At 33.1% G+C, this 23,301-nt stretch overlaps 2 pseudogenes; one reads left to right on the forward strand and one right to left on the reverse strand.

Annotated features, from left to right (window-relative positions):
* Positions 1-11,065: 11,065 nt before the first annotated feature.
* Positions 11,066-14,814, reverse strand: LOC149545694 (65-kDa microtubule-associated protein 3-like; annotated as a pseudogene).
* Positions 14,815-18,775: 3,961 nt separating this feature from the next.
* On the forward strand, positions 18,776-22,597 carry LOC149545695 (type I inositol polyphosphate 5-phosphatase 4-like; annotated as a pseudogene).
* Positions 22,598-23,301: the final 704 nt, after the last annotated feature.

The raw sequence follows: 23,301 nt of genomic DNA on the forward strand, positions 1-23,301 counted from the left end.
CTCTTATGTCACTTAATTTCCAATCCCAACTATTTAACTACTTTTGAAATCAAATTAAATTGGGACTCACTATCTATCAATGTGTCAATTTTAGTGTTCTTAGAAATCACCCTTATATGAAAAAGTTCACACCTTTTACTATCTTTAGGAACAATATGACTTTTGGAAGTGGAAGCATATGAAACATCAGTGGTAGAATCAACAAAAGTTTTACCTTTCAAACCCATAGCCATTATTGTTGTCTCATCACCAAAATCTGATCCAAGATCCTGAACAACAGGTATAGACTTTTTCTTTCCCTTTTCATCCTTCTTAAACCACTTTGGTTTCAACTCTGGATGCAATTTCCAACACTTTTCTTCTGCATGCCCTTTCTTCTGAAAATGTTATTAAGTAGGCTTGTCACCTTCCTCTTTCTTCACCATGGCTACTTTCTTGCCCTTCTTGTGTCCTTTAGGAGGAAAAAATTACTTCTTTGAACTAAAACTTGTCTTTCCTCCACCTGCTTCAATATGAGTTGCTTAAACACATACTTCATCAAAGTTAGAAGGACTAAACATAAATATTGTATGCTTTAAATAAGAATGCATTCCACCTATATACTTTAATAAATTATCTTGCATGTAAAGAGGAATTCCAAGAGTAAGTGCCTTCTTTCTAAACACCTATGTATACTCTTGCATAGACTGCCCTTTACCTTGCCTAAGATTTTGCCAATCCAGAATGGCTTGTTTCATATAACCCAAAGGATAAAACTATTTCTTCAAAGAAAAAGTAAATTCATACCAAGATGAAATGATTTTATCGTGTGTAACAAGATCATCTTGGATCTTTGTCTCCCACTAGATTAATGCAGTACCTCCCATCCTAAGAGTAGCTAGCTAGATTTTGGAAGAATCATCCAAAATCTTTTGAACCCTGCAATACACTTCGATCTACTTAATCCAATCATCCAATTTTTCCACATCCAACTTGCCACTATATACAGACAAATCAAACTTCACATCAAGCTTTAATAAGGGTTTCTTCACAAATTGTTTTCTTTTAGAAGAAGTAGATAGAAAAGAAGAAGATGACGAAGAAGATGAAGAAGATGGGGATGAAGGTTCAAGAGGGTCTCTACCACCTCCTACTCCTTTGCCTTTTCCATCTTTTACTGAGGATTTAGCTTCTCCCTTCTTCTTAGCCTTTTCTACCTTTCTCAATTATCATTCATGCCTCTCTTGAAGAAGAATGTACACCAAAGCTTTCAACACCACAAAAGCTCTCTAGAAGGCTTCTGCATCAAACTCAACAATATTTTGTTCAGATGGCATCTTTGATCGAGGAAAAGTCCTTCTTTTCCCAATATTTGGATTGAACTCTGCAAGTTCACCTTCTCCTTGTTTCAACTTCAACCTAGTTAACATTCACCACTTGTAATTTCTCTGCCAAAACAAGCTCTAATACCAAACTTGATCTTATTTAGGATCTATAAATTTATGACTTAATCCCAACAATCAAATATACTTTCCTGATCCAGGCAGTAATTGCGTGGTATGTATTTTAAACCATTGAAATTACAAGAAAATTTATGCTTTAAACATAACTAATCAACTATGTGTTTAATAACAATAAAAACTTAAAAAATTGAGAGAATAAGAAAAACAATAAAGAGACACAAGCAATTTGATATGAAATTCTTCTGGCTAGGACTACATCTCTGGGTCTGCTTCTCAATCGAGGGACCACTCTATTAATTTTGCTAAGAAAAATAATTTGTTGTAGAATTCAAGCTTCAAACATTCACAATCTCTTCTATGCACTTGAAAGCACTATACAACGCCTTTGTGCTTACAAATTCTCTCACAAGGAAAAACTATTCCTTCCTTTGCAAAAACTCTCTCTACAAAAATTCTCCAAGACTTTTTTTTCTCAAGAATTACAAAATTTCTCCCCAAGAATTTACAAGAATTATCTAATACTCATTGTCCTTACAAGAGAGAAATAACCCCCTTTTATACAAGCTTATTTGCCTATTATGTTTAAAACCATAATATTTGGCAAATCTCCCATTTTTACACAAAAATCCCTTTGTTACAACAAAGTCTTACAAAATAATATAGTTCCCAAAAATCAATGATCTATGATTTTAATATTATTTGGCTCTCCTTATAAATAGCGTTAGCATTTGCATCCTTAATTATAGGGAAGATATATTTTGAGAGATCTTGCTATTTTATAGGGGTTTATTCATAAGTCTTTAGTAAACGACATATGTTTTGATTTTTGTTTTTTCATTATTTTTTGGCCATTTTGTTAGAAAATATAAACCCACAAAAATAGGGGCACTTGAAAATAGGGAGCTCCTTTTTCCAAGGTAAAAATAATTCTGCAATATCTTTCACATTTTATCTCAGATTTTGATGAAATAAACATAGTTGGAAAGCTCTTAAAAAACTCTTCGCAATGATTCCAATATTGAACATTTTTCATGACTTTATTTTTTTTACCTTTTTCTTAGCCCTCTGATTTACTGATTTCACCAAACCTTTGACTGAGCATAACAACTACATGTGAGATCCTTTTGACCCCATCCAAGTTATGTCATGTCTAATTTTTTGAGATCTTTGGAATGATGTTGAATTTGAGAGATTATGAGACTCTAAAATTTTTAGGCCATCTAGATCCACCTAGATCAGTTTATATGGGTTAAAAGGGGTCATAGGATGACCTATGACATCTTTTGACACATTCCATGATGACATATGTCTCTAGGGGTCCTAGGACCCGTAAGGACATATTATAATCATTTATATGGGTTGAAAGGGGCCATAGGATGAACTATGACCCCTCTCCACTCATTTCATCACAAGCTATGTCCTTAGGGGTCCTAGGACCCCTAGGGATGCATTTGGTTGGTTCCAATACATTGAGAGGGGTCATAGGTGAACCTATGACCCCTCTCAATGCATTTTATCACAATGTATATCTCTAGGACCCCTAAGAACCCTAGGGACCCATTGGGAATTCTTTGAAAGGGGTCACTAGGGGCCTTAGGGACATATGTTGTCATGAAATGCGTCGAAACTAGTCATAGGTTAACCTATGACCCCTTTTGATTTATTTTATGAGAATATTATACTTAGTAATAATATAATATTGTATATTATAATATAATTATAATATATTATTAGATTATATAACAATAATAATCATATATGTTACTAGATTATAGATTTAATATTAATAATAACCATATATATTATTATATTTAATAATAGTCATATAATATTACTATATATATTTAATAATAATTATAATCATATATAATAATAATATCAATGTCCACACTTCTCCTAAAAAAATTTCCCTCTAAAACACTCTAAAGATTCCCTCTTAAATTTATTTCTTCTCAAATTTCCCTCCCTCCAAATTTGACATTGGAAAATCTCTCCTCTCAAATTTCCCTCCAAATTTCAATTGAAAAATCCTAGACCTGATCAGATACTCGATTTCAAATTGGAAATCGGATACCTAATTTGAATTTGGGTATCTGATTAGCCTTGGTATTTACCAAGCCTATTCAGTCAACCCAAAAAATGTGTTTGAGAAGGGTTTCACTGACACTCTAACTTTGGGTAGCTATCTGATAATGTTATTTTCATCAAAATGGAATGAAACGAAAAGGGTTTTTTGATAACATTCTCAAGATTCCATCAATATAGTTGCTATCAAATTCTGAGTTCGATAAGTATTTATTAGTTAATTTTTGATGAAGATGATTATAAAGTGCTAATTGACATACTGATTGAAAAATAGCTATAACTTTCAAATTGTAGTGCCTGCCCTCGTTCACATCTTTCTGGACACATTGTTGTTATTATTGTCGGACTATGTTAGACAAGTTTTATGTTGATGGTTAGTAGCATTTTTTTGAGATGATCAAATATTATGTTATGGATTCAGTTGATATATGATGGGATTGTTTAGACTTTACATTTTATGTATGTATGATGATTATTACATTGCTTTCAGTTATTGATGATGATTAGTTAGATGGTTTATTATCACATGTGTTTTCTTATGGATACTTACTCCATACTTGCATGTGTATGGTGTGCGTGTTTGTTATTATGTTTGGCATTTTTGATGTGGTTAAGGAAGGGAGTCGTAGTCACCTGCTAGTCAGGCTCTACACGGTGCACCACTTCCTGCCATTGCCTATTTACCTTAGCATTATATATATATATATATATATATATATATATATATATATATATATATATATATATATATATATATATATATATATATATATATATTGTATGTACATGCATAGTTTTTATGTATATTGTAGGTACCGAGTATCGACTTCCCTAAATTGCTAGGATGAGCATACCTTATTACATTATCTCAATGATAAGAGAAGGGAGATAAATTCTCGAGTCCAAATCCCAAACCCTTAAAACCATTTTCCTAGAGAGATAGGACAAGTATCTAGATATTTTACCTTTCGAATGTGTCGGATGACATAATTCGTGATTTTTAACCCTTTAGACTAATTTTGTATGGATTGTTCTATGATGGGTTTTCATATTTTATCTTGGAGGTCTATGGTGAATTTTCTATTAATTAAGTCTTAAATAAATAGATTTAATTAATAATTTAATTTTTTGGGGAAAAATTAATATAATATCATGACCTTTAGATATTTTGATTTTAATTGATTAAAAGGGAAATTAATTGAGAAAAAGAATTAAATAAAAGAAATTAGAAATTAATAATAATAAAAAATAATAATAAAGTAATAAATAAATAATAATTATAAAAGTAATAAAAGATTTAAAATAAAAGTTATAAGCTTGCCTAAGAGTAAACGCACCTCTTGATTGCACATATGTCAACAACACAGGAGTTAGCGCACTAACTAAGCACATGGTGTCTACAACCTTGTGACTCATCTAGAAGGTTGGAAAAGATTCATGCTTAGTTGGTGACACCTTCTAGTTGTTTCTAGAGACATTCTAGGTGCTTCCTGAGAGTTCTTTATATTCAGGCACTCCTAGAGGCTTAGGGAGAGCATTTGGAGCGTGTTTGGAGGACCCGAGAACGTGGGAGAAGGAAGGAGCTTGCTTTGCAATTTTTGAGGAGAAGCGAATTAGCATCAGAATCCGAGTAGACTCTTGTGATTTTACCTATGTTATTTTTGCTTCTCGTACTTCCTGTCTTCTTCGTGTCTTCTGAATACTCTCTGAGAATTCTATGTGTGAATGTTCCAATTATTTTAATCTTGTCATGGATATTTAATTCTTATATGAGAAAACCCCTCATGCATAGATCGAATGAAATTATGGAACTAGGGTTAAAATTTATAGTCAAATCTATTAGAGGATTAATGGGTAAATTTAGAGAATAAATGGGTTATAGGAAAAATTCTTAAAATTGGAAGCCTTTAAAAATTATGTATATGTTCTCTGTAGAAATATGCATGTTTATATATTTTAGATCTGCATACATATATATATACACACATTTATATATATATATACATATATATGTTAATGCTGTAATATAAAACTCTGCATGTATATATATATACATATATACATATATACATTTAAATATATATATACATACATACATATACATATATATATACATATATATATATATATATATACATATACATATATACATTTAAATACACACACACACACACACACACACACACACACACACACACACACACACACATATATTCACAAATCGAATGTTTTATCGCAGTGTGAAACTTTATAAGAAATCGAATCATGATTCATGTATGAGGAAAGCATTTTAAAAATGCTATTAAAAAAAAGTATATAATAAAATAGAGGGAGGGGCGGATTTACCCACCCCCGACCCTACTTCCATCATAAGTAATGGCTGACGGTTGCCATATCGCTATCGCACATATTGCAACTATTGTCACAAGCCCTGCGACAGGGTATCGGCCGCACGACCCTTTTATATATAATGACATCGAGTCACATAAGTGATAGTCGCGGTGAATGTTTTAAAATTTGATTTCATTTTTATAAAAACGTATATGTTATGATATGTACAATGATTATTAATTGCTTGTACACTAGGTCACATGCCATTTTGTAAGTTGGAAAAATTCAAATTTGTTTTATGTTTTTAATAAATGTGAATCGATTTATTTTACATTTCAATTTTTTATAAAGTTTATAGAATGTTATATTGTGTATATATATATGTATAAGTATATATGTATATATGTTATTAATAATAAGTAATTATTATAAAATAATTTGAATTAATGAATCATTCTTTATAAAGATAAATGATTTAAAAATATGAACAATAACTTATCAATTATTATTAAAATGGAGAGATATTAATAATTAACTTAATTAAACTTAGTTTAATTAAGGTTAATCATTAGAATGTATTATATATCAAAGTTTTGAATTATGCAATTATTTTGTTGATAACATTGGGTTCATTAGAATTGCTAATTGATTATTGGAATTCGATAGGGGTCATTTTCAAACAATGTTTATATAAACAAAAATATTATTAAATCAATTAGAAAATTGAGTCTAATGGTTTTGGAGAGAAACTTTTATCCATCAAACAATACATGGGTTAGGAAAACGTACAAAATATTTTTCCCGACTCAATATCTAAATTAGAAAACGAAAACTGAGACCTCCACACTCTATTCAGTTATGTAATTTTAAACAAACCAAAACATGTGCTTGCATTATGTTTGCTTTATGCTTTTTGTTTTGGGTTTTTGGTTGACTAGTGTTGACCAGTCATAGGATGTCTACCAAAGGCTCAAGGGTTATGATTGTGATTTCATGATGATGTCTTTTGATTCTAATCTTTATAAACCCAAACATGGTTATGTGATGGTGTGCTCTATGAAATGTTGTATTTATTGATTGTTATTGCTTTTCAGTCTTCTTGAGTGAAGCTGAGTTATGTGTATCTGAGACACTTGACTTAACCATTTTTGGGTCATCGATCAATTATACTTGGGTTACTTTCCAGTCATTTGATGGAATTGAATTGTTATCTGATTTTGATGATGTCAAGTTGTGACATGTTTTGACTCAACCATTTTGGAGTCTTCGATTAGTATTATTTTGAGATGCATTTTGGTTCACTAGTACATTTGAGACCATTTTTCGACCATTATTCGTCAAAATTTAGACCCAATTTTGACCAAAATTTGACCAACTTCGACCAACCCATTGGTTGGAATTTTTCCGATCAAAATTTTGACCATCCTTCTAGTTGGTTGAAATTTCGACCAATACGTTGGTCAAAATTTTGACCAATATGTTGGTCGAAAAACCTCCATAGCCATGGTGCAAGTTTTGCCATGAATTGGTCAAAATTTTGACCAATGAAGGTAGAAAATTTTGACCAATAAAGGTAGAAATTTCAACCAAAGAAGGGAAAAAATTTGACCAATAAAGGTAGAAATTTCAACCAATGAAGGTCAAAAATTTCAACCAATAAAGGTAGAAATTTCGACCAATGAAGGTCAAAAAATTTGACCAATGAAGGTACAATTTTTTACCAATGAAGGTCAAAAATTTTGACCAATGAAGGTAGAAATTTCAACTAATAAAGGTAGAAATTTCTACCAACAGGTAGGTCTAAATTTTTTTTTTAGGCATTCTATAGAACAGTCACATGCCTTGCATATGATATGACATTTTGCATGCATCCCGCACTCTCTCATCCAGCTGATGATGGATTACGAAGAGTGATTTGAAACCATGATGCTAAAAAGAACACACAATCAAATCCAAGATGAACTTGCATTACAAATGGATTGTGGAAATCTGATATTGTTAATTTTGTATGCATGTCTACTAGGACAAATATATGTTTAAGTTGTGATTGTCCTGGTAGACATGCATGCAATTTTACCAATATCAGCTTTCCACAATCCATTTGTAGTGCAAGTTCATTTTGGATTTGACTGTGTGTTTTTTAGCATCATGGTTTTAGATCACTCTATGTAATCCATCATTAGTTGGATGAGAGAGAGTACAAGATGCATGCAAAATGTCATATCATACGCAAGGCATGTGAACTATTTTATAGAATGCCTGAAAAAACTGACAGTAACTAATATGAAAAATATATAATTAGTTATATGATTGAGACAAATCATGTACCAGTGAGTTGGTCAAAATTTTGACCAGATAAATTTTGACCAATGGGTTGGTCAAATTTGGTCAAAAATTGGGTCAAAAATTTGATCAATGAAGGTCAAAAAATGAACCCAAATGCACTAGTGCAAGTATGCTCGCCAAGTTGACTCTTTGAGTTTGGTCATCAAGTCACCCCACCAAAGTGCCTCATCAAGGTCAGTCTTTAGATCTACTCATCGAGCTTGATCACTAAGTCAGCTCGCCATGTCATGTCTCTAAGTGGCCTTGCTAAGTCGGTTCGCCAACTTGCCCCACCAAGTTGCCACTTTAAGCCCACTCACCATGTTAGATCACTAGGCTGACTTCCCAAGTCAGCTCACCAAGCTAACAATTGAAGTATGCTCACCAAGTTGACTCTCTAAGTTCGCTCACCAAGTCTTCCCCCTAGGCCAACTCTCCAGGTCAGCTCACCAAGTCACCCCCACCCAGTCACCTCAATGAGTTGACTCATTAAGTCAGCTCACCAAGTCTAATGTTCAAGTATGTACGCCAGGTCGGCTCGCCAAGCCAGCCCACCAAGTCATGTCACCAAGTCGATTGTTCAAGTATGCTCACAAAGTTGACTCTTTAAGTTCTCTCATCAAGTCACCCCACCAAAGTACCTCATCAAGGTCAGTCTTTAAGTCCACTCACCAAGTCAGGTTGCCAAGTCACCGCACCAAGTTGACTCACCTCTCACCTCACCAAGTGGACTCGCTAAGTCGGCTCACCAACTTGCCCCACGAAGTTGACTATTCAAGTATGCTCGCCAAGTTGACTCGTTGAGTTCAGTCATCAAGTCACCCCACCAAAGTGCCTCATCAAGGTCAGTCTTTAGGTCTGCTCATCGAGCTTGCTCACCAAGTCAGCTCACCATGTCGCGTCTCTAAGTGGCCTCGCTAAGTCAGCTCGCCAACTTGCCCCACCAAGGTGCCACTTTAATCCCACTCACCATGTTAGATCACTAGGCTAGCTCCCCAAGTTAGCTCGCCAAGCTAACAATTGAAGTACACTCACCAAAGTCGACTCTCTAAGTTTGCTCACCAAGTTTGCCCCCTAGGCAAACTCTCTAGGTCAGCTCACCAAGTCACCCCCACCCAGTTACCTCAATGAGTTGACTCATTAAGTCAGCTCACCAAGTCTACTTATTATATTTTGTATCTCACAATGATCACTCTGTAAGAGAGCATATTGCCTTTGGCACCCATTCAGTGTAGGCATATAAAGTCTACCATCAGAAACAACATCATCTTTGAGTATATTTATATTGTCATATTAGATAACTTATCACAATATTTAGAGCATAAATATAAAGTTATATCAGATATGGCCTGCATATTTGCAAATTCTTACTTGTATATTAGACACAACGAACAGTACAAGGTACTGAGAATTTCCTCAGTCATTGCATGTAATTTCCTATATATCAGAAATAGCAAATATATATCATCTTGATTGTTATGCAATCATAATTATTTTGATCTGAACCATACTGTATATGCATTTGGAATTAAGAATCATTCAAATATTACTTTAATACAAGAAACTATTTCTATATTCATTGAATTGTGAAGAATTCAAGTAGTATCTCGTAATCAGAAACATAAGGAAATTACAACCACCAAATTATGTGACTAAAAAGTGAGTCTGTAGAGTCTGCAGTTGCTCATTTTACTATAGACAACATTTTCCTAAGAAGCTTTACCCCAGTCAGGAATTGATACTCCAATGACACATACTCACAACCACTAGTTTTCTGTCCACTAGGGTCCATGTCAATATTTGAAGGTTGCATATGATGCATGACTACTACTAGGATTTTCTCCACAAAAATAAATTCATGTTGTCATAAAATCTATTATCTAGTAACATCCTGGCAAATCTCGTGCCTCTAAAAATCTAATGATGTCTGTATATGTCAAATCCCAATTGTGACAGTCGCAAATAACACATTACATATCTTCCTAGAATGTTCTTGACAGGAAGAGATCCCTTGTTTTAAAATAAGACAAATCAGAGTCAATCCATTTAAAAGTCAGATATACAAATATAGGTGGCACACAGTCTATTAGAAACTTAAGCTTCCACTCTACTTACCAAACATGAGAGTCACAATTGTTGTTCTAGTTATCACCCATCACAAAAACATAGCCATGAGGCACATGCTGCAAATGGATATAAGATGAAATGTAGAGATTTTAGTTAACTTGTTTATTGATCATGTAATCAATGAATAACAAAATGATATGTGATGTGTGAAACCTCTATCTTTATGGAACACATTCACACAATCAGCTAGGTTGGATTTTTAATCAGTTCAATGTTTGGTTTGATATGAAATTTCAAAGTCTGGAAGGAATTACGCTGGTAAGAAGCAGAATTCTAATTCGCTTGAGAACATCCACAATCAAAATCAGAACTACCAGGTTCTAGTGATGAATCTTTTGGTCCATCCAAGCTATATGTTGAAAAACTTGTATAGATGTCATAGATAAGCAACAACATCCACTGCAATGTCATAGATGTTTGAGTAAACAATAGTTGATCCTGGCAGTGAGCTCTCCAAGGTGGAGAGAGTAGGTGCCCAGTTTCTATTGAAGTAGAGTGATGCATCATTTATTCTTACATTGCATGGCCTCCCTGCCATAGAAAGAAATGTTCTATTTTAAGGTGAACATCCTAAGATCAACAGCCCTACTACTATGAACTTTCTGGCTCTAGCATTGTACAGATCCTAGCACGGTTACTGTTAACATTTCCTATATTGAAGAAATAACTAACACCCCAATCAACATTCCTTGCAGCCAAGTAGTAAAGCGCGTTGCTTACAATACTCGAAGCATGCTTTTCCCCAACAACGGTTGTTATTTGAGATGTATATTCCCTAAAATACTATACTTGCTTCCACAATGCTCGTTTAACAATACCTACACCAATCAGCGAACACCAAAGAACCAGCAAATTCAGAGCCAGATGTTACAAACACATTGTAGAGCTAAGTCTTATATGACAAAGCATTATCTACAAAATTTGTGTTGGGTTCGTTTAACAGAATTTGGAAAGACTTTAGAAAGAATATGATAAGGACCAGACTTTTGCAAGAATGGGACCAAACTTTGGGCTTGCCAATGAAGAATTTGATAACATAGTACTCAACGAAAAATTCTTGCAAAATATATTCTTTCAAAAGAAATTTTGACTAGAAAGGCACCTGATAAGCTGAAGGTTCAAGACAAAATTTTGTAGGAAGATCAGAGCGAAATACACCACTTTTAAGACATTCAACATGGCCTACAATATATGTTTCACTTTCAAGTAGATTCCCATTGTAAAACTTTTTTGGTTCAGATTGATGCTTGTTGGAACAAATGATGTTTTCCTTGAATGCCTGCAAAGGTTCATACATTAGTAAAAATCCAACAATAATACATGCATGTATCATATCCCTGTTGGATTCATGCATAGCATTAGATAAAAGCACCGTACTATTGTAAATATAGAATTGACTATTTGTTATATTGTATACCTTGTTATAATCCTCCAGCCAGACCTCCTCTTCACATGCAAATATCCATTTTTCAACTTTCTTAAGGATTTCCTTCCTACTAAATGCCTCTTCTTTAGTCAAAGCAATCTGTTCTTCAACAGTTTCAAGAAGTACTGATGGATCAACCAACCCTGAAAACATTAAGAGATGAAACCAAAATCACATCAGTTGTCTGAGTGAAAATAGATATCTTTGGTTATATTCTAACATAAGAAGCAAAACAAGCAATGCCAAAAATTTACCAGAATCCAGGGAGGCAATTGCTTCATCCATAGCAATATTACTTTCTAAAAAAAGATGAGTTTTTCTACAAATTTCTTCCAACTTTGTTCGCTTCTTTAGAACAAGTTCCTTCATCTTGCTTCCTTTCAGCTCCTCTAGCCTTGCAACCTCTACTTCAACCTGCAGAATCATAATCATATTACATATACAAAAAGAAAAAGTGAGCTTACATGCACAAGAATGACATCAATATCTGCAAACATCAGATTGGATATAGGTCAACCTGCATACATTTTCAATGAATTCCTCTGACAAAGAATTGGGAGAGCAAATTTCATGCTCTGAAGCTACAATATTACAAGTAACACTTTGGAACATCAATTGCTCTTCAACAGGTGTGTCCATTAAATTCCAGAGTTCAAGCATAGTAGTAGCCAAATCTTGAAGCTGTAAACATCTGTAGTAGAAGAGTTTTAGCATTGACACAGATCACAAAACACACAACTTGCACAAAACAATACAAAAAAATAAAATAAGTTGTGCAATTAAAACAAATGCCCTATAAAAGAACTTACCTTTTGCATTCTATTTCTTTTTTCTTCTCGCAATCTATGAATTGTCATTGCTAGTCTTTCAATAGTATCATCACTAATGCTCTTTGCCTATTCTGACTCATCCAATCTTGAATGCACTTCTTTCACAGTGTATGAGAAATCTATGCCAAGGACCGAGCATAATTCATGAAGGGTATTACAATTCTCAATTACTTTGAACAAGCGATTATTCTGGGGTAAAAACAATAGAGATTGAGAACAAGGAAATGTGGAACAGAGACAATGAATGTAATAAAGGTGTCAGGACACATTAAATGAAATGATGTGGTAATCAAGAGGAAGTTTACGGTAAATTAAGACAAAGCACAAGTAGGTTGACATATACAGTTTAAGAAATGGTATTTTGACACATCTTATGTTACTGGCCATCAAAATTCATCAAATGTTAGCAAAAAATAAATAAAAAATAATCAGTCTAGCGTATGAAAAAAAGCCCCTCATAAATGAAAAATAGACATCAATGACAACTACCTCATAATATGCTTTCAAGCCAGAATCAGATAAGAATAACTGGGGTCACATATTAGAACTTTATATGCAATCTAGAGAATAAATATTTTAAAAGGATCTCTACATATAGAACAAGACTTCAAACATTCAGTAAGATGGGAGAGTGAAGAAAGCATTAAAAGCCCCTCATAAATGAAAAATAGACATCAATGACAACTATCTCATAATATGTTTTCAAGCTAGAATCAGATTAGAATAACTGGGGTCACATATTAGAATTTTATATGCAATCTAGAGAATAAATATTTTAAAAGGATCTCTACATATAAAACAAGACTTCAAACATTTAGTAAGATGGGAGAGTGAACAAAGCATTAAGATTAAAGCAACGTGTCGCTGAAAAGTAGGGTAATGTGAATTAACAGCAGGAAAAACTAATTGAACTGTAGTGATTACAATTGATCTCACGAGTAATAATATTACCCCATACTTGCAAACAATAAATCTATATCGCAGATTGGCCATTGGACTGAAGAAAGTTTGAATCCCTTAAAATCATCGACATAAAATAACAAAGCCTAGATGTTTGAGAAAAATATGAAATGAACCAGTCATAACATTCTTACCTTCTCCTCTTGAAGTGCTTGGAGTTGACTATGGTATTCTTCAAGCTTTCTTACAGATAAATCACTATAGTCTACACTAATAGCAGAAGGATTGAGCTGCATATATCCAGTAATTTCATTTGAAATCCTTTGAATTTGTGTCTTAACATCCACAATCTGCTTAATCCAGTCTTCCTTTCTTCGTTGCATTTCTTCCAAGTGTGGAGCAATAGCTTCGAGTTGTTCCTTCAAGTTGCCTGGCTTTCTTTCTCCCTACATAATCAAAGTGTGTGCACATGTTCCGCTTCAAAATTTTGACATAAAAGGTAATGATACAACTCATAAATTCCATTAAGCCAGAGTGATCTGCAGAGTCTCTCATAATGTGTTTATGATATTGTTTATCTATAATAATTAAGTAAGAAACATTTTACTGAATCTTATAGTGAGTTATTACTGAACCTGCTTGAGCAAAGGGCGATCTTCAAGTGCTAAAATTATGGAAGCAAGCTCTGATTCATAATCTGCTATCATCTGATGAAGCTGACCCCTCGATCGGTTCGCTTGATCCACTTTGTGTGTGTATACCTCCAAACACTCTTGTTTGAGCTGAAGCAACATTTTATCTCTTTCATCATCTGGTTCCCCTATTTCATCCCATATCAACTAAAATCAACCAACTGCTAGTTAATATCTCACCCAAATCTCTTTCAGGCTATTAAAACATTATGATTCATAAGCTTCATTATGTTATCATCATCACAGATATCATTAATACCCAAAAAAATAAACCCGTGTAAATCTGCAAATTCTTTTATCAGAAACATATTTTGGCTGAAAGGAAATAGACTCAAAAAGTTAAAAGAAATTCAGCAAGGCCGATAGAATTTAAGATACAATTCCCCAGTGGGAAAACCAGCATGAATTCAACTAAAATAAGCACACAATTTATCCATTTTGTCAACAAAAAGAAAGAATCTCATATAAAACAATTTTACCTGCAGCTCGTATAGAAGAGAACCACAAGTTGTTTCCAAATGGTATAGCTGATCCTGTTGCATGCTTGACATTTTGAATACGCTACTAGGTGATTCCAAACTATTCTATATCCGCCAACAATAGTAGCTTTATTAGATCAGGAATTTATGTAAAATAGATTTAAACATTTGTAAAATATGAAACCCTACTTAATTTGATTTCCATGAAAAGATGCTTATTGTCAGGCCCAGACTTCTAAGTTTGGAAAAGATAAATTCTTGGTAATATTAATTTGCTGCCAAATACTTACATATTTCTGATTCGTTGTCTATAGCTTAAAACATGAATACATCTACTAAACAAAATACAAATCACTCAACAAATTTGAATGTGGTAGAAGAGTGATCAACAACATAGTGAATCGAGTCTATAGGTTTGTGGCATTGACGACACTAGCTGGTTTGAGAAGAGATTCAAAAGGAGGCCTGGTTGAGGATGCATTTCATCAGCAAGCAAGAGCAAAGACATGATGCATGCATCACTCTGATGAAAAGACTGGCAACGAATAACATGCAATATATGCTTATTTTATAAACTTCAATGAAATCTATTTTCTCCTGATTAGATCAAAAGACTGCAAGACATCACTCAAGGCATTCACATCATGATCTTAGCGAAATTATAGGAAGTCATTGTAATCAAATTACTTTCTTTCAATATAATGGGAGGAATCTCCTTTCACAGCAATTCACCAAAAACAAAAAACTCAAAACATGTAGAAAATAAAAAGTAGAGAATGCCATTTAAAGAATTTTTTTAGTGTGTTGAAGAAAGCTGGTAGGTAATACGGTACAGAACTAGATTAAACATATACCCACCATTTTAATCTCAAACAAGACATCCACTAAATTGTTATCCTATCATAAAACAAAATCAAGATTCATGAAACTACCAATTTAAAAGGTTCATAGTGCATTCTATCCATTAAGAAAAGTGCAAATTGAGATAAAATTATTTGAAAAGTAACCTTCTAGAACACATGTAAAATGAAACGTACACTTTCTACCAAGTTTGGATCAGGGATGTTCTACTTCTAAATGAAGAGGTTCTACAAGTCTAAAATAAAACTACAGCTCCAAAATCAATGACAATTTTTCTGTTTATAGTGTTACTGATGCCACAAACATAGGAAATATACATAAGAATATGCCCACTATTTAGAAACATCAAGACAATAAGACACGAGATCTTGAAGGGAAAAGAAGAGGAGGTTCATAGAATTAAAATTACAATTAACGAAAAAAATCATTTTGGCATATATGTGAAAAAGGAAAACTCGCACAGTCTAAGCCAAGGATAAATTCCATTTTAATTTCAGGCTAGGCATAAAATACATTCACCAAGCACAAATGATTAAATAATATCTGGAGCAAGTCTTGATCTATTTCTCTAAATTTAAGCTCCTTCTGAACATAATATAGAAACTCTAACAAAAAGCTATTTAACTATTAGAAGTTACAGTGTTTTGATAGATAGAACTAGAACCTTCAGGCCCTGGCTACCTTCTGGTAAATAACTGTCACGCTTGACCCAAGCAAAACAATCTAGGTGGCATGAAAATTTAGCATAGCATTCACCTTGAATTTTATCACAATGGAAGCCAAGTTCCTGCAGTCAACCAACAGTAATATCAGAATGATACAATATCTTCACATAATGCAAACAACTTTAGGATAATGATTTACTGGAGATGAAAACTTATAAGTAGCCAAACACAAATTAACAAATCACTTTGATAGGGTCCAGGTGAGAAATTTCAAAACCTTCTCCTATTTGAAAACATAAATTAAACTTGAATTTTAAACTATATTAGTTTTCATGAATAAGGGGACTAGGTAAACAGCATTAGAGTGCCAGTCTCAAATAAAAATCAACTAGAAATGATATAGGAAGAGTTGTTCCTAGAGCAAGAGAATAAAATAAATCAAAAGAGAGAAATATACATACAACATTTTAAGTTTTAATTTTAATTTTAATTCTATCCAAACATAGGAAAAATTAATTCTAAAGCTCACACAAGTCCCAGCTAATTTTTTTTTTTGTAAAATAGACTTAATTAATGGGGTCATGAGACAAAAGCCTAAGAAGCATCAATGCATTCTGACCTGGACAAATGAGGTAAGAAAAGAGTAAAACATTCTAACCATAATTGCAAAACTTGTTTAGTACTCACAAGCCAGATTGCTACGCGAGTTGTTATTAAATTCATGGTGATTTTTCCCTATAAAACTAATTTGGCAGTAGGGAAAAACACAATTTTTGTGCTAATACTTGTCCAAATCCACATTAAAACCTTTTTCTGCCTACGGTTTTTAAGAAAAACACTATTTTTCACTTCATTTCCAAACACAATTGGCAACTTAGTGTAATTAATCTTTCATATTTTACTTCATTTATTAATTTAAGTTATCTTGGCCATGCATTTCATATTTTATATTTCAGTATGTCAGCAACAAAGGGTTTTTTATCAACAAAAGTATGAATAATATTTTGTCACATGCCTTTCCTAAGGTCAAATGGGATAAGTAATGGAATATACTTCTTTATACATAAGAACATAACAAACACTAATATATTAAATAAAAAAATATCAACTTTCATGAATTTAAGATATTAAAATTTCAATTCTTATAATTTCAATTTCAATACATTGCTTACTTACAAATAATTTGTTTAATTTTAAATACTTTATAGAAATTATTAACTCCATTCAAAGTAAGAGATGCTTCTAACATGCACCATCCAATTTCAAATTTTATATTGGGCAGCCATTATTCTTCCCATAAAATTTAATTTCTATCAACTTTTAGTAGTTACTAAATTTGAATATAAAATCAAATGTCAATATGATACTTCCACATGTCAATTTCTAAGCTAAAACATGATTTCATAACATTTTCCCCACTCAACCTATTGCTCAAACTTTTAGATCTTAAACTATAAGAAATCCACGAAAAGAGAAGCTCGATGTAACCATGTGATTAGTTCAAATCATACTTTAAAATACAGAATACTTTTTATAAATTGTAGGCCATGTAAACCTTGACATTCCAACTAATAAGTCAAAATCATTCTTCTCCATTGACAGAGCTTTCTATGTCTGGTCTTTTAGTTGGTTGTCAAAATAGTAGTTCTCCATTCTTATTTACAAATATATTTCTTTTTAGTTGTGACGTCAGCCCATAGCTAAGCAGAATCTCTGTAAATAAGAAAAATGTTTCCATCCATTCTCTGCTATCTATATAAAAGAGTGGTAGGGTTGCTAAACTCTTAAGACCCACATTTCTGGCTACATCATCATTCTATTCAACTTGTCTCTACCAATGGATGAAAAGAAGAATAAGGCATGTTTCACCGAAACACTCTTTTAACATTACCATATACATTGATCGACCCATATTTTGTAGACAATGAAGTTGATTAAATGATCTTGCTTGGTTTTTTGTATGTGCAATATTCATGGCCGAAGTTGGTTGCCAGGAAATGGCTAAATATAAAATCAAAACCTGAAAAGTTTCAAGCTGATGGATTTATTGAAGGTAATCCCATTCTCACAAGGAAGAATGTGCACCTAATTTTTATAACTGTGGTTCAGTTTGTCCTTGTTTTGGATGTTCATGGTTGTATTGCACTATTGCTTTTACTTTTGAAAACTTTCTAGCTTGCTTCAATGAAGTGTAGTTTATCCTAAGATATTTCAAATTTCTCAAGGAGACCTCTAATACCAAAGATCAGTGCTCTTAAAAAAAGTTATTTTTTCTAGTATAAGGTCAAATATTTTGGTGCTCAAATCACTGTTTTGAAAATAATGATAAGTTGGGTGTTAATTTGATAACTTACCAAAAGACATCAACTCATTGGGAACCACTCTTTCTTGTCTTTGCATTGCTGCCAATTGTTATTAGATTTTCTAATGAGGGGAGGTCTATTTAGTGGCCAAGTAGAATTCAAGTTTTCAAGGTTTCATACTTGATACAAATAAAAATGATAAGTTGGTACAATTAGATTTTGTATTAATCAACATTTTGAATCAAGTTCCATGATCCTATTTGTATATCTGAATTAGCACAGCTGTAATTCTTACTACTTTTCTCGAACATGATAGAAAATTTGGTGACCAGACCTACATATGACACACCAGAAAGACATGAGCCATATATGTCTTAGGATACAAACATGCAAGATCTAAGGTATATCACTCATTAAAGTGGATTCAGATAAATTCAGCTGAGATTTGATAAGCTGTTACTTTTTTGCCACTGCCTATTAAATCTTTTCTTCTAAAACACTGAGCTATCAATTTAACCCATTTTGCATTACAAGAAAAATATGACTTCAATTTGTTTTTTTGGGGTTGCAGGGTATTTGTGGGAACATGCAATGTAGGAGGTGAAGTGCCCCATAGTGGCCTCAATTTGGATGAATGGGTATCATCAACTCTAGTAGATATCTATGTTTTTGGGTAAAAACAATATCCTCTCATCTCATTCCAATCAGTTGTATCAACAAAAAATGTGTTTACTCTTCTTTTTCTAGTCAATTGGGTTTCAATTCATGGGTAAGTCATTTTGTTAGGTGCATACAGGTAATCATGTTCCTGTTGGGCCAGGGTGATTCCTCCTTTGGCTGAGTGTTCATCCAATCTTTTGATTTTCTTGGAAGTGGCCCTTGATCAACTATCTTCTAGAGATTATCAAGTGGAATCTCATCTCACTATCTTTAATTGCAGGTGTAGTATAACAACTGTGCCTATGTAGTGTGCATTTGAGGTCTAAAAATAAATAGCTTTCATTTTACTTTTTTCAGTTTGATTACTCCAACATGCCAGTTAGTCGATTTTATTGCATGCTAACCATCAACAGCTAACAATAAAAAAATCAAATACAAACTTCACAAGCATAGATAGCAGCTACCAAAAGACTGAATTTCTTGGATAAAAACCTGAGTCAGACTAATCAAAAGCTTGGTGTCTAAACAAAAAAGATATCATGAATGAAGTGTATATTGAAAAATGTTGGCAATAGGAGCTATATTAAATGTAATTAGCTTGCTATCAATCAGTTTCAATTAGGAACAACATCTTTCTCCTAAATAATATTCTGTTGCATTTTTTCTACTGTTCATTTTTATAGTTTAAAAAATAACTGCTTAAACTTAGAAAATTATAGATTGCACTGGCAAAACTAAGTTCTCAATCTCAAAATCTGAACCTTTTTCTCAAAAACTTGGAATCTGAGCATTCAATATACTGATAGAGCAACTAATAAATTATGAAATTCCATGAACCTTAAGCAGTGTCTTCCATAATGGGAATCTTAGTCACATAAAGCCATCAATTTGTGGATAAAAAGGAAAAAGCTAAAAGTCATGGTAATACTCTTAAAAAATGATAGAAACATCACTGATTAAGGCTTCACAATCCCTGAATCCCATATTTTACAAAACCTCTCTTTCAAAAGTAAAGGATCCATTTAATTGCATTTATTAACTAGGTCATATACATACATAACTAAAACTTTCAAAAGATACTCATTTTAACATTTAATTATTAGTCTATTTATGCTTAATGCATTTGTTATCAAAATTAATTATTTTTATATAACTTATAATTTATATATAATGAATATATTTATATAATTAAAAATCAACTAACTAATTGTTCTCTCCAAACCACTAAAAGTGAAAGATATTCATCGAACATCAAAAAAGAAGTCTTCCCATGACCTTTCCATTTATTGATATTGATATTATCTCCTCTCAGAGAAGATGCTATATTCTTTAGTTTTAACCCCTTTTTTTGGATATCTCAATTATTTTTGTAGGTTTCAAGAAATTGTGCCATTAAATGCTGGAAACATATTGGGTATAGAAGACAATGGTCCCGCTACAAAATGGTTAGCCCTTATTTGCCATACATTGAACAAAGATAGAAATCAAAGCATCAATTTTACATTTTTTAGAAAGGATGGGTCAATATCTTTAGAGGATCAAATTTACAATTTTCATTCTGATTTTGAGGGTTCTCAAGGGCATAATAATTTTTCTCCATCTGGGTCACTTTCATCAGAAGATGAAAGTTCATTCAGTGGGAGAGATTCACCATATTCTCTTTACCATCGCCCAATCTCATACAATTCTTCATCAGAAAGATCCTCATCCAACTTGGGTGAGATGAATTACAAATTTAATTCAAGTGGGCCAAATTATTGCTTGGCAGCTAGCAAACAGATGTTTGGCATTTTTCTGTGTCTTTGGGTGCGTAGTGATCTGAGAAAACATTTCAGAGATATAAAACTTTTTTGTGTTGGTTGTGGGCTAATGGGCTACCTTGGAAACAAGGTATAATTAGAAAACTTGTTTCATGTTTTCCACACTATTCAAATGAACTATTATTGTAGGGAATAGTTCATTTCAAGATTTTAAAAGTTGTTCAATATTCTTGTATCTAAGATTACTCATACTCCAGAAGAATACCTATTTAACAGATATTTTACTTGTTTACAGGGCTATGTTTTGATCAGCATGCTATTCAATTAGACAAGCTTCTACTTTGTTTGTAGCCATTTGACATCAGGAGAGAAAGAAGATGATGAGATATTGAGGAATTCTGATGTGAGGGAGATAATGAAGAAGACCCACTTTTGCCAAACAAACAAGATTCTCTCAGAGAAAACCCCAGAGAGAATTTTGCAGCATGAGTAGGTTTTAATATTGTATCCTTATACCCCCAAATAGATATTGAATAACTCAATACCATTAAATTTTATAGAAAAAAAAATTATAAAACTTCATATGAGATCTTAAAATTATCTATAATAATTTATGACAAAGGTTTAGGTAATATGCTGTCTGTCTGATTTGGTTCTATATTTTCTTTCCTTTTGCAGTCAAATTATTTGGCTTGGAGATTTGAATTATCATCTTGCACTCCATTATTCTGACAGTAAACAACTCATGGGAGAAAACAACTGGGAAACTCTATTCGAAAAAGATCAGGTAGATACATAATCTATGGCATTGGATTGAAATGCCAGGGTTTGGATTAATTTTATGACCCAAATCATAAAAAAATCATTCTTAATGAATAATTCTATTCAACATTCATAGATGTGCTAAGATTTTATTGAAACTTTATTTCAAAAATCTTTTTCTCTGTATATTCAGTGGGATCTGAATATCAAAGGGCATGCAGTAAGGTGTCTTAGACTTGGCTCCTACTCATGGCCATGATGGATTTGATTAGAGGTAACTCTTTCGAACCCAAACTATGGTCTTCGAGCACCAATATTTAAACAAGAGTTAACAAAAAGAAAAAAAAACTTTGAAAAATATTCGAGGTAAGTCCTTTGAAAAGAAACTATAGGTTGGGGGTCTCCTCGATAGGGGAGGAGAAGAGCTAAAGATCATTTATCTACTCAAAAAATTGAAAATATTGGCAGAGAGATTAGGTGGAGGATTCATCAGAATGAGAGGGAATCACGAGATCATGAAAAATGGAAGGAGATTACATGTTTGAAACCTAATTCCTAATTTGGTAGGTCTCATTATGTGTGATTGTTTATCATTTAGTTCATAACCTCTGCTTTTCCTTGGGTCATGAATCTATGACTAATTGCTATTGATTAGAGGTTTTATGCTTGACTTGGAATTTTAGGTTTATGGCTCCACATCCCTAATTGTGTGGCTGGGTAGAATAGCTTTTTATGGTGGTGGTTCAAGATGGGGGATGCAGAAGAGATTGCAAAGGCATCACTATCTAGCAGGGCCTGGTCAGTAGCAGCGGATACAGAGGAGGTTTCAGCAGTTCATGTTTTCATTGTTGAACACACAAGACTTGATATCCATGGTCGTTACAGGATAAGTCGAATGATAGCAGCGATGGGTATCAAATCTTTGGGGGGACACCCTTATATCATCTAATATGTCCTATCTGCATTCCAGTTTTCCATTCTTCCGATAGCACTCATATACTCGAAGTAGAGTCATGAAATTTGACATATTTTACTCTATGCGTTTGGAATGTTATCCCTAAATGAAATTGATATTATGTGCCCATTCTTCCTCCCCAAAATTTAAAGGCATCTATCGGTTCATTGGAAGAAACAGAAGTTTGAAGATTAAAAAATGACAAACTAGGGCACGCCCATAACTTCCACTATTACAGCAAGTCATTCTTCCTCAATACTCCACCAATCGATCTCAGATCAAATCGAAAATGGATGAATGAAGACAAGAGAAACTTACAAAGAGCATCTACCAGTGTTTCAAAGTGAGGACAGATCTTTCTGAGGCATTCAAAAGAGCGAAAACCATTTTTGCATGCAGCTCCCGCGCGCGGGCAAATGCATAACAATGAAATAGCGAAATCCCTTTTTTAGTTTAACATTATGAAGCCAGTGTTGGTCAAAATTTTGACCAACACAAAAATGGATTAAAAAAGAAAGATGTTTTTCCTTCCATATTTCGACCAATCTGAAACATTTTAATAGATGGTCGAAAAATAGGGTCAAATGTACTAGTGGTTGCTTATTAAGAACCAATGATTGTTATGAGTATCAAGGATACCTTTAGTTGCCAATAGAGAACTGTTGTGGTCATGATTATCTATGGATGCTTTTTAGTTG

The sequence above is a fragment of the Cupressus sempervirens genome, chromosome 7 (assembly GCF_028749045.1).
Source record: "Cupressus sempervirens isolate cs-2001-9-10 chromosome 7, ASM2874904v1, whole genome shotgun sequence".
Classification (NCBI taxonomy): domain Eukaryota; kingdom Viridiplantae; phylum Streptophyta; class Pinopsida; order Cupressales; family Cupressaceae; genus Cupressus; species Cupressus sempervirens.